This window comes from Antedon mediterranea, chromosome 5, assembly GCF_964355755.1.
Source record: "Antedon mediterranea chromosome 5, ecAntMedi1.1, whole genome shotgun sequence".
NCBI lineage: Eukaryota > Metazoa > Echinodermata > Crinoidea > Comatulida > Antedonidae > Antedon > Antedon mediterranea.
In genome coordinates this window covers 7,738,936-7,751,055 of record NC_092674.1, presented here as the reverse complement: position 1 = coordinate 7,751,055, position 12,120 = coordinate 7,738,936, and positions in this window count along the sequence as shown.

Here is a 12,120-nt window from a genome sequence, read left to right as displayed (position 1 = left end):
CAATTATAGTAGGCCTAATCATTCGCAGCCTAATGTAAGATACTAGGGGTCTCTGACAACTGGTGGCCTCCTTCATTGTTGATTGCGACTGTATAACGACTGGACCAAGAGCCCAGCTTTTAACATTTTATCCGACAGAAACAGGAACGTTAAGTTACGTTTGTAAAATAATGCATTTTACGCGTTGGATACGAAGAATACTATAAATTGTTTCATTCAACAAGGATAATAGCAATAATGTTAATTGGTATACTGTGAAACAATGAATGTTTACGATGAATCAACAGTGCAAAATATAAAAATGATAAATGACGAGGCCAGGTAGCGCGAAGTTCAAAGTATTATCTGCCTACATTTTTTATTGGCATAACGTGAGTATAACACCATTTATAGGCCTACAGATATTAGACAAATAGCAGTTCAAAAGTTACATTGATTTTAAATGGGTTAACACAGTCAAAAGTGTTTTACATAATACGTATGTAAGGCATGGAATACATTGGTTGTAATGTAGGCCTAGGCATACGTGTTCTTGCTGCAGCAGAATAGTGGGGAACAGCCTAACTAATATGAACTCAAATCAGTCAAAATTGTCATTGCAATTTGAATCACAAAATCTAAAATACTTACATTAATGGATAATGGTTTAATGAGGCAGTGAGAGAAAGGCAACTTGCCCTTAGGACACATTCATTTTATCCTAATGATCAATATCCGTATGGCATATAGGCCTACTTTCATTCTTACATCACACTCCTTTATTTTAATATCGTTTTCCATCTTCGATTTTCTCCTGTAACCTCATCATCATTCCTACTCTCCTACCATCAGCCCATCAGATAAAGAATTAATGTAAATAATGTATCCAATACAATATTGTAAATATGTTACGTAAAAAGAAAGATGAAGACATTTTACATAAATTATAACTTATAGGTAACTTATAGCTCTTAAGCTTCCATAATGAGTTTTAAAAAATGGCGGTAATTGATCATAAGGAGCAATAATAGATTTGGCATAGGCATATTTATTCACAAAGTTTAATGTCCACGTGTTTCGTTATTTTGCATTTGAAGTTCATGAAAATTTAAGAGAATTGAACAGGAAAGATATGAGATATTTTTAATTCATATGAAGTTGACCTTTTAATAAACAAAAATGGCTTTTGGTTTTTAAATTATTATCAATCATTCATAGAGTTTTTTGGAAAAAAAATGATTGCTAATTTTTAACCAAAAAATGACGTTTTATCCAAAAAATAAGTAGTTAACAGTAGAAATTTTAATTTTTGTTTACATGGATATACCCAGTGGGTCGTACACCACATGATTCAATCACTTTTATTATGTTGGTTTGGTGGGGTTTGCTATGTTTTTTTGGAGGTTTGCAGGGTTTAGCAATCATTTTTGACCAAAAAATGATGTTTTACCCCAAAAATAAGTAGTTAACAGTAGAAATTTAATTTTTTTTTTTACATGGATATACCCAGTGGGTCATACACTCCATGATTCAATCACTTTTATGTTGGTTTGGTGGGGTTTGCTATGTTATTTTGGAGGTTTCCAGGGGTTTGCGGGGGTTTAGCAATACCCTGTTTTTTTTCGCCAAATTGGACGCCATATTGGATTCTGGCATGATGATGTCATTGTTATCGACTCGATTTATCAACTACTATGAGAAGTAGTTATTAAAGTAAGCCTCAGCTAATTTTAATCATCATAACACAACGCCAAGTTAAAAAAAACGTGAATTGGTTTTCCCTATCCCCTATATATAGGTATTTGTGTGTGTTAAGGCATTTGTGTGTGTTATATAGGCCAACATTTAAAAGTGCCGTAAACACTTTTCCCCAAGACCCTGGGATGGGGATTTTTTTCTGACCTTCTATATGGTATACTCTATCAGAAAAAAAAAGAAACAAATTTTCCTATACTTTTTTCCCGCAAAATTTGTACTGCACTCAGGCTATTCTCGCAGCGTTAACTTAATAATGTAGTATATTTCTATGCGCAATTGAGTCCAGTTAGACTGCGATACACATGCTATTCCCATACATCTACATTTTTATTCGTCTATAGTTTTGTATATTTTGGTGGATATTTAAATATTTTTGTTTTCAGCGCCATGTCGAAGCCCCGACAAGTGAAAGTAGTATTCGTGTGACTTGGACAGTAAGTTTCAATTTAATTTTGTATTAATGTATTTAAATAATGATAATTCATGTAAAAAAACATAGTATTGAATAATACCTCTCCTTATACCAAACTTGTTCGCTCCAAATATTCTGGTCAAACACATCTAGTAGAATACATACTGTATTGTTATTTATGTATACTTGTATCAAAAAAGCAAGTATTAATGTGCGATACGTGCTGTTTACTTATAGTTCCCAAAATCCGACAACATGGTTATAACAGAGTTTGTCATTACGTGCCGAATGAGGGGAACATTGATATGGAAACAATTTTCAGTCATCACACCAGATGTATATCAATGTGACGTAACGGGACTGAAAGCGTCAAAAGAATACTATTGCAAAATGTTTGCTAAAAGCTGTGGGGGCCGGAGAGTTTATAGTGTTTTGCGAAGTGTCTATACAGAAGATGGAGGTAGAGTGATTTATGTATTCTTTAAAAAAAATTCTTTAAAATTTTAAAATCTTGACTGAATCTTATGTGAAGCAACCTATAAAAAAAATCATTTTCGATTTACCAAGTTAATTTAAGATAAAATTAGCATGCAATACAATTATTGAAAATAAGAAATGTTTTTTAACCTCCTAAATTTTGGCAAAACAGTGCACAAGACGGAACAATAAGTTATAGTAAATTAATTTTAATTTAGTCCATGACTGTGTCCGGTCCGTTTAAAATTCATTACAGGAAAACATGTAATACTATCGCTCCATTACTAAATGTAAGCTAATGTAGAGATGTATTGTTTTTACTGATACACAGCTCCGGGACCTCTACAAATGATGACAGTAACTGTTCAGGCCAGTGACACTTTATTGGTGACATGGAATGAACCAACTGTCACAAATGGCGAAATCAGATCGTTTAATATAACGTACATTGATCAAAGAACCGGTGTAGTTAAGACACTTTATGCACCTGGTTACAAACATTCTACATTCAAAACCTGAAGCCATACACTAACTATTTTATTATGGTCGGTGCCAAGACAACAAAGCTTGGAGAATTTTCCACCATGAACGCTACCACACAACAGTCTGGTATGTAACTATTATTATCGTGTTTTTTTCTGTCTACACTATCAATCTTTATGTGACAAAAACGTAATTTGATCATCATCTTGTTCCACAATACCTACTGGTTGTCCAATGAATATCACCTACGAGTTGTCGAGGAACACATTTATTTTAAAATGGAAAGAACCGAGTGAGGATAAACGAAATGGTATAATAACTCACTTTGAATACGAATTGTACAAAGGAAACACATCACGTATTACCTACATGATTAAAACAGCTACTGGCAATACCCCTGGAGTTGTTTTTAAAACATTGGAAGAAAATAAAAAATACACATTTCTTGTACGTGCGTTTACTGATATGGGCTTTGGTCATGGAGCGATGATTTCATAGTTTCAACAATACCGATTTCTTGTAAGTTATATCCCATTTTGTAAATATTTCATTATTATGTGATCACTTATTGTTTGTGTAAACAATTGTCAAAGATCTAAATATATAGTATATAGACATAAATGATAAAGACGCTAGTAAATTACCAACTGAACATTTTATTGCACTACAGGCTGTTTCATGAGTATGAACTAAATCTTCACGTGCTTGGCTCTGAATAATCAGTTATTTCTATTTTTATTTCTATTTTTATTTCTATTTGGCTCTACATTTTGTATCAAGCACTTTCGCTTTCATGATCTGCGTTAAACATCACAGGCACAGAATAAATTCTAAACCGCCCGGATATTACGATATTTTTCAATTTTTGCCTTTTACAACGACAAAATTTAGCGTTTTGCGATCGAAATGTGTGGATATCACAGGGTTATTTTCACATACTCGCCCTGTACAACTGGCGTTGTTCCCTGACTTCCGGCAAAATAATAAATCCTATCTTTTATTTTATTAAATAACCATATTCATAAGTTTAATTATCTTGTTTTGTTAGCATTACCTGACCGATCTGAACCGCCAACTGTTATAAACCAGACAGCAACCACTTTAACATGTGACACAAAACAATTCATGTTTGGAACAGATTGTAATCAGCCAGATAACAATAACATTTCAGACGAACAGAAACTAGAAGGTTAGTGAAATAATAAACACACTTTACTTGTTGGGATTTTCTAATTTGGTTGAAATAGCCCAGGTCAGAAAACTTCAGACGATACATATCTGATCATTTTTTTAAAATTGCAGTGGGTTAAACTTCACAATCGAGAAAAAGCCCAACCCGTTTACATTTGAAATACTGTGTTCAAGCAATATTGTGATTAGAATTATTTTGGTATTAAAGTCTAAATTACTTTACAGTAAGAGACAAAAGATTACACATAATACTTAATAGTAAATTAATACTTATTAAATAAGTACATTAATGCTTTTATTTACAGGTTACGTAATAGGTGTTGTTGTAATTTGTTTGGTAGTAGTGGTATTTTTAATAGTTTCCATCACTTTGTTTAAACGGTAAAGTATCACACATACAGTTTTTGCCGTCTGAAATAACGATTTACTGGGGTGGAAACTGAAAATAACGATCGACTTAATCGTATTCATTTCTTTATTTCATTCTAGATTTAATACTGTACAATCAAGCGCGAAAACAGAAGTTTTTAGTCAAGATATAAACGCAATAAGTTACCAAAGTTTGAACAAAAAACACAAACCCAATGTGTGAGTATCCATTGACAATCAGCTAAATAATGGAGACCGGTCTCTCTTGTGCTTAGTTTATCGTCAACCCAACACGGGTTTCACTTCTGAACAAGCCGTGACGAACCGACATGGAAATAATATTTTAATGTAAATCTTATTTGATTGCTCTTTACATCGCACTAACTAATATTATTATATATTATTATAATAATATATACTATATACTAATGTTCTAATTAGTTTAGGCCTCTTGTATAGGCAACTATCTTCTGTTATGTTTTAGCCCATGGCGGTGCATGAAGTTGTAACATATTTTATAGAATTATTTTGCTCTATAGTTATAATTATACTTAGGCCTAGTACTGTAAGTAATAAAAGCTTAATTCATTATTCTATAATGAGTATTTTATTTAAATTCACTTTGTATCAGCGGTTCCTAATCTGTTATCAACATTTTAAAAAGGAGAGTCCGAAACAATTCCGTCGCCATGGCTAAAAGTACAAGTACGCAATACTGTATTGCTAGCTGAAATATATCTATAAGTCCCCGGCTCGATATTACCAAGAAAAAATGTCACTATTATTCATTTAATATAAACATAAGGAATACAGATACACATAAACACATTTATCTCCAAATTCACCAGTTGAAGTTTACAACTCAGAATCACATTGTTACTAAGATTATTAACAATTAATAACCATAAACATCCTTAACCATCCATAAATGTGATTAAGATAAATCATATTATAATAAGATTTAGATTTTTTTACAATTAATAACCATTTATTTAAAATATATATGCAAAACATTATTGATAGTTGAGTAATAATAGTAATAAATCGTATAAATTCGCTGCTTATAACTGTAACATACTGAAGAATCAAACGTTTCTGAAAACTGGTGGTATCCTTCATTGTCAAATATTGCGACTGTATGATAATGACTGGACCAAGAGCCCAGCTTTTCAAATTTTACTCGACGACAAAAACAAGGTGGAGCAACCAACGTTTAGGTATGTCTGTTAAATAATGTATGTTAGGAGTTGAATGTTGAGAAAATACCATGAACTTCAAGACAAACTGTTTCATTCAACTAGGATTATATCGCTTTAATATTGAGTGGCTGCGAAACAATGAATTTTTACGATGAATCCACATTCAATAATAGGTTGCCATGTCTAAATGACGTGTCGTAGTAGCCAGATAGCGCGAATTTCAAAACACTTTCTTTCAACGAGGCGAGGCCTAAATTTTACTGTCAATTGCAAAACAACTTTAACTTGATCTACGTAAGTATAATGCCATTTTTTTACATGAATAAACTTAGAGTAGATCATATTGTTGACTTGTATGACGTCTTGTCCTATACTGATTTGTTGACTAGGCATATGCATAGATATATTATTATGAATAGAAAAATAATGATTTGGAGGATGGAGTATAAATATCATGTGCTATGAAAATAGCACATGATACAACAGATACACAAATACCCACAGTTGATTGAATGCGCTGTTAAGATTAGTTTTAGTTATCATTTTATTAATTATTATTCAACGACTCAAAACGGCATAGGCTGACATACATGACGCCCTCAACACACCAAACAACGGTACATAAAAGTTTACATGAAACTTTAGAACATTATAGTTCATTGGAAAATCTGTTTTTAGTTTTAAAAATCGTTTGAACGCAAGTAGTAATTCTTTGATCATGGCCATTAATCGCCACGTTCTTAATGTGTCAAGAATGCACATACAATGGAATGCCTTGTTGCATTGACTTTTTTATATAGGTGTATATACATTTTTATTTTTGTTCTATGAGTTAAGATTTTTTTTCTTTTTTGCTATGGATATATTATGTCACCATTGTATTCTGAAATAAAAAGATGAATGAATGAATAATATAAAATAATAATAATATATATATATATACAAATCAGGCAAAGAACATTAATTCTAAACTGCCCGGTGATATACTGAAATTTTAATTAATTAATTTGAAACGATAAAGATGAGGAAATCTGTGAGAATGAGAAAAAGTCGCCCCAACCGAGACTCGAACTCGGACCGCCTGCTTGATATGCAGATGTCCTAACCATTAGACCACTGGGGCTTTCATGGTATTGTTCGAACTCGATTGGATAGCGACTCTTTAACATTCTCGGCGTGGTACGGCGGAACAGCACTAGTCCTCAGTTGTACGCACGCGCACCAGAGATCAAATTGATACGCCCTCATCTTACAGTATTTTTATTCACGAGGCGGGATCTCCGAAGAGATACTTTTATATATATAAACAAATCAGGCAAAGAACATTAATTCTAAACCGCCCGGTGATATACTGAAATTTTAATTAACTAATTTGAAACGATAAAGATGAGGAAATCTGTGAGAATGAGAACAAGTCGCCCCAACCGAGACTCGAACTCGGACCGCCTGCTTGATATGCAGATGTCCTAACCATTAGACCACTGGGGCTTTCATGGTATTGTTCGAACTCGATTGGATAGCGACTCTTTAACATTCTCGGCGTGGTACGTTATATATATAAATCCAAAGGCAAATTACTGAAAAAATGACAATGCTGTGGGTATCAGTGGCTGGATCTCAATGGAGATACAAAAATAAAAAGCGAAAAGCTAAATCAAAACGATAAAGTAAACAGCCAGAAAAGTTAGCAGAGCTTTCGGGCAACACTAGCCCTTCATCAGTGCAAGTGAAGGAATTTGGATAACGTCAGAGTATAAAGCTGGCAAGTGCTGCCTCGGTGGACAGGAATAAAAGAAATATAACAAAGGGAGCCAGGGTGCAGTCATATATATATATATATATATAAATAAAATTTAAAAACACTAAGCAGGAATGTATCATTTACTTATTTATTCACCAATAGAAAATTGGAGCAAAAAAAAATGCTTTCGTTAATCGAGCGTTTGTCCCAAACTAACAAATACATTGTATACAAACAATAACAATGGAAAATAACAATACAATGAAATTAACAAAATAAAGGACAGACAAAAACCATAAGAGATGGGCCACCTTAAATCAGTATCTTGATAATAAAAGTTATGTTATATGTTTAACGAACAAATTTTTAGAAAAAATATTCTTTAAATCTAAAGGCAGGTTGTTCCAAAACATTGAGCCGATGTAAGAGACTTTAAATTGACCAGCCATGGTTCGGACTTTTTCGATGTTTTATGTTTATGGATAATTATATAATAATGCATTACAATTTTATTTTTGTGAACAATTTATTTAAATCATTTACATAAATTGCTGTTCCGTCACAGGTGCATCGCAAAATCTACTTAATGAGTCTAGATAAGCAAAATAAACAATAACAAAATCAACATTTATATTTGTTACGGTGTGTTTACTAGAAATGCCAGAATTTTGCGCTGCACCTGTGACGTCACAGCAATTTACGGCGACGGCTTGTACGGCAAGCCCGTGCGGCGATATCCTTAATCTCACAATGGTGCTGAAATCATATAGGTACATCCCTAAAACATGGTCCTCGGTCAAGTTGTCCTTTAAGCCTAGTTAAACATGTATCTTCTGTCTCACGTAATTGTTAACGAGCTAATTTCCATTTGTTGTTACATTTTTCAATTAATATACTTAATTACATCACTTACTTGACCTTCATTGAACAAATGGTATTACTATTATGATAATATGACTATTAATATACTCTTTTGAGGTGATCCCTTCCCTAACATTTGTTTTAATCTTGATTGACCCACAACTTTTCACAAGATATCATCATTTAATTGGTATTTAAGCTGTATTTAAGCTGTATATAGATACAAATAAGTCTATCTCAGTACATTATTTTATTATAACGCCTCTACTACAAAAACAAACACCCCATTCCTGACCTTTGATCCTAAACAACATGAAGATCAAAACAATGTATAAATAATGTGCGAAAGACTAAAACGTAGTATGTTATTTGTGTGCATGAGGAGTGTTTTTTTTTCTTAATTTTTTTTAATTGTTACCATGCTGCCCTATGTTACCTTTGATTCCAAGTTGTGAACGCCACATACAATGTGGTACCAATCATAATGGTCGAGTTTGGAGGAAGTCGTTCCTCTATTTCAACTTTAAATATTGTATTTGAATTTTATTTACAATGATTCCTTAATTATCTGAGGGGCTGAGGATAGGTGAGGTGGAAGGAGGACGAGGTAACAAGATGATCGAAGATGGAAACCGATGTTAAAAGGAAGAATTTATATTTAGATAAGATAGATCTTATCTTAAGGAAACAATTTAGATATTATTATAATAATCATCTGTGTTCAGTTTCTGGAATTGGAAGAACAAGAAACTTGTTTAAACATAAAACGTTGACGAACATACATCACAAGAAGGAAATGATATTAAATTTATAACCAAGAACTATTCAAAATTAAACTACGTACAGTGCATGTGAGGGCGTGTGGCGCATGGTGTTGGAAGTTGGACTAGTGATCGTGAGACCGAGGTTCGAATCCAACTCTCGCCGCATTGCTTGTATCATTAGACAAGATACTTTACTCTTTACTTACGTTTGCCTCTCCACCCAGGTGTATAAATGGGTACCCGGTTAGATCAAAACACAACTTTGCGCTGATTACTATAGCTGAATTATGGGAATATGTTTACATACGTGTTTGATCCGAAAAATGACTGGGGTAATAATGTTCAGCGCTTAGAAAAGCTTGCTTGTAGAGCACTAAAAAAGAACGAACTATTATGTTTAACCCTCGATCAAAACTAAGGAATTATTTTAAGCTATTAAAATAATCATCGGGTTTCAGGAATTGAAGAAACAGGAACCTTGGTTGAACATAAACGTACATACAAGGAAACGATATTGTATTTACTGACGAACGTTGCATTCATACGGAGTACAACTGAGGACCACCCATATAGTGGTTAGTAGGGCAGGAGTAGAGATGTTTCTCTATACAAGCTTTCAGCTTTTTATCTTAAGTCTTTGTTTGTGGCAATTAGGATTATCAGGTATGTCTTGAAAGGTTAGAACAATCTCTTTCTCTTTCTTCATTTATTGTTATGAGTTATATAGTCTAGTAGGACGTATTTAATGGACTCCTTGGATTATTTTAGTCGAAAGGGTATGTCAATTGATAGCAGTAATATGATTTATATTGACTTGATAAATGCCTGAAGAATAAATTTATTTAAACAAGAAAGTCAATATATAAACTAAAAACAGGTAGGCCTAATACATAGTAGATTATCATTCATAGACACCTCTATTGATTAGTAGAATAAGTTGCCTATTATGTACAAAATGCCCAATCTCTTAAGCATTATAAATCGGTACGAAAGAATATGGACAGTCGAAGATGTGGACGTATTACGACATTTATTATATTACCGAAATGTGTTTATTTCAGAAATACAATTTTTTTAAACCATTAAAGGAAAAATCAAATAATATAATCAAGTTAATTCCATTGTTTAGATTTTATATTGTTACACAATCCGCTTAATTGTTTTATTCATTCATTTATTGAAACTATTGCAATCGTAAAATAAAATACCCATTGAAGTTGAACAAAAGGCCTAGTATATAATATGTCAGAGTTACATACAAAAACGGATATCAATTATTATTATCAATTTATCCAGTTATCTTCACTTAGAATATTGGATAAAAATAATATAAATTAGATAAAAGTTAAAGGATATTATTAAAATAAAAAAAATGAAAAATAATAATAATTTTCTACCATGTGTTTTCTCGCCCAATTAGATATTCAGTTGTTATTGTTCAAAACCACTTTAATAAAAATATTTACATACCAAGTTTATCCATAACAATATTTGTACTTAAAGTATTTATATTTAATAGTATTCATATTTGTATTATACTTTTTTAAGAGTATTAATTATATTTGTATAATAATTCAAACATTATTTATATATCTCTTTGTGAAGATCCATTAGATATAACCATGTATTCTAATACACCATTGACGTCCAGATATAGTGGTAAACGCAGGTTTCGAGGATACGCAATTCAAGAGGACAAAGACATCAGAGATTTATCAGTTGGAATATTGTACAAGAATATTGATGGGAGAGATAAAGTGACTTGGAATGATACTAAGCCTCATAACAATACTGGACAACAACAAGAGAAAAGTATGCCCAATGGTAAAATCTTTAACACAAATAGCAAGATTGAATTCCAAACTTCCATCTACCACACGTTTCTAGGTGTTGCTGACTTACAACCTGATGATAGAGTTGGAGTTTTTTCATTTGAAGCAAAGAAAGGTGAAGTAGTTACAGATTCAGCCATTGTCTTGACATCCGATTCCGGTGAGTAAGTTCAGATAGATCGTAATGGAACCTAATACCATTATTTTAACTATTAAAATTTACCTAAAACCACATTTTTATCTCTTATTCTTTACAGCTGTAATTAGAATGGAGTATAGAACGATAACAGTCGGTATTGGAGAGTATGTCACTATCAATCTCAGTAAAGGTACTGATCTTGACGATTTACGTTGGAGACATAATTACGGTGAGGAAATAGACCATCTGAGGAGCAATACGTCTGCTGTGATTGAAAACATACGAATGAAAGATGATGGCGTATATGAATGTTTTACAGGTGATAGCCCTGATGGTAACCATGGTATCATGAGACTTATTGTTAGAGGTACATTACGTTTATAAAATTATTGATTGCTACAACCTTTCCCATAGAAGAATGGTTATTAATATATGTTTGTTAATATTGTAGAAGGGCTTATTATTGATCATTTTGTAATGCAGTTCTAATCTATAATGTGTATTTTACAAAATAAATTTGACTTCTCAATGTTTTTATCTAAAGTTACTTAACTCAGAAGTCTATTACAATTAGCATCCTCGTTCCTGAAATAATTTATTTTATCCATCACTCACTGTATACTAATTAAAGATATAAGGCCTATTTGTTTATTGGATTTTGTTGTAATCTGTTATAATCTTGAAACCTTTATTTGTCTATTTATACAGTATTATTAGATATCATTTTGGCACTGTTTAATTATTCATATTGTATTTAGCTTGTCCCTCGCCAAAGTGGAATCCTCCAGACTGTGAAATGGACTGTCCCGTATGTTATAATGGCGGAGTATGTGACGATAAGACGGGTGTCTGTATTTGCACAGCAGGATTTAAAGGAACGTCTTGCAAACAAGGTATTGCATTTGCTCCTTAAAA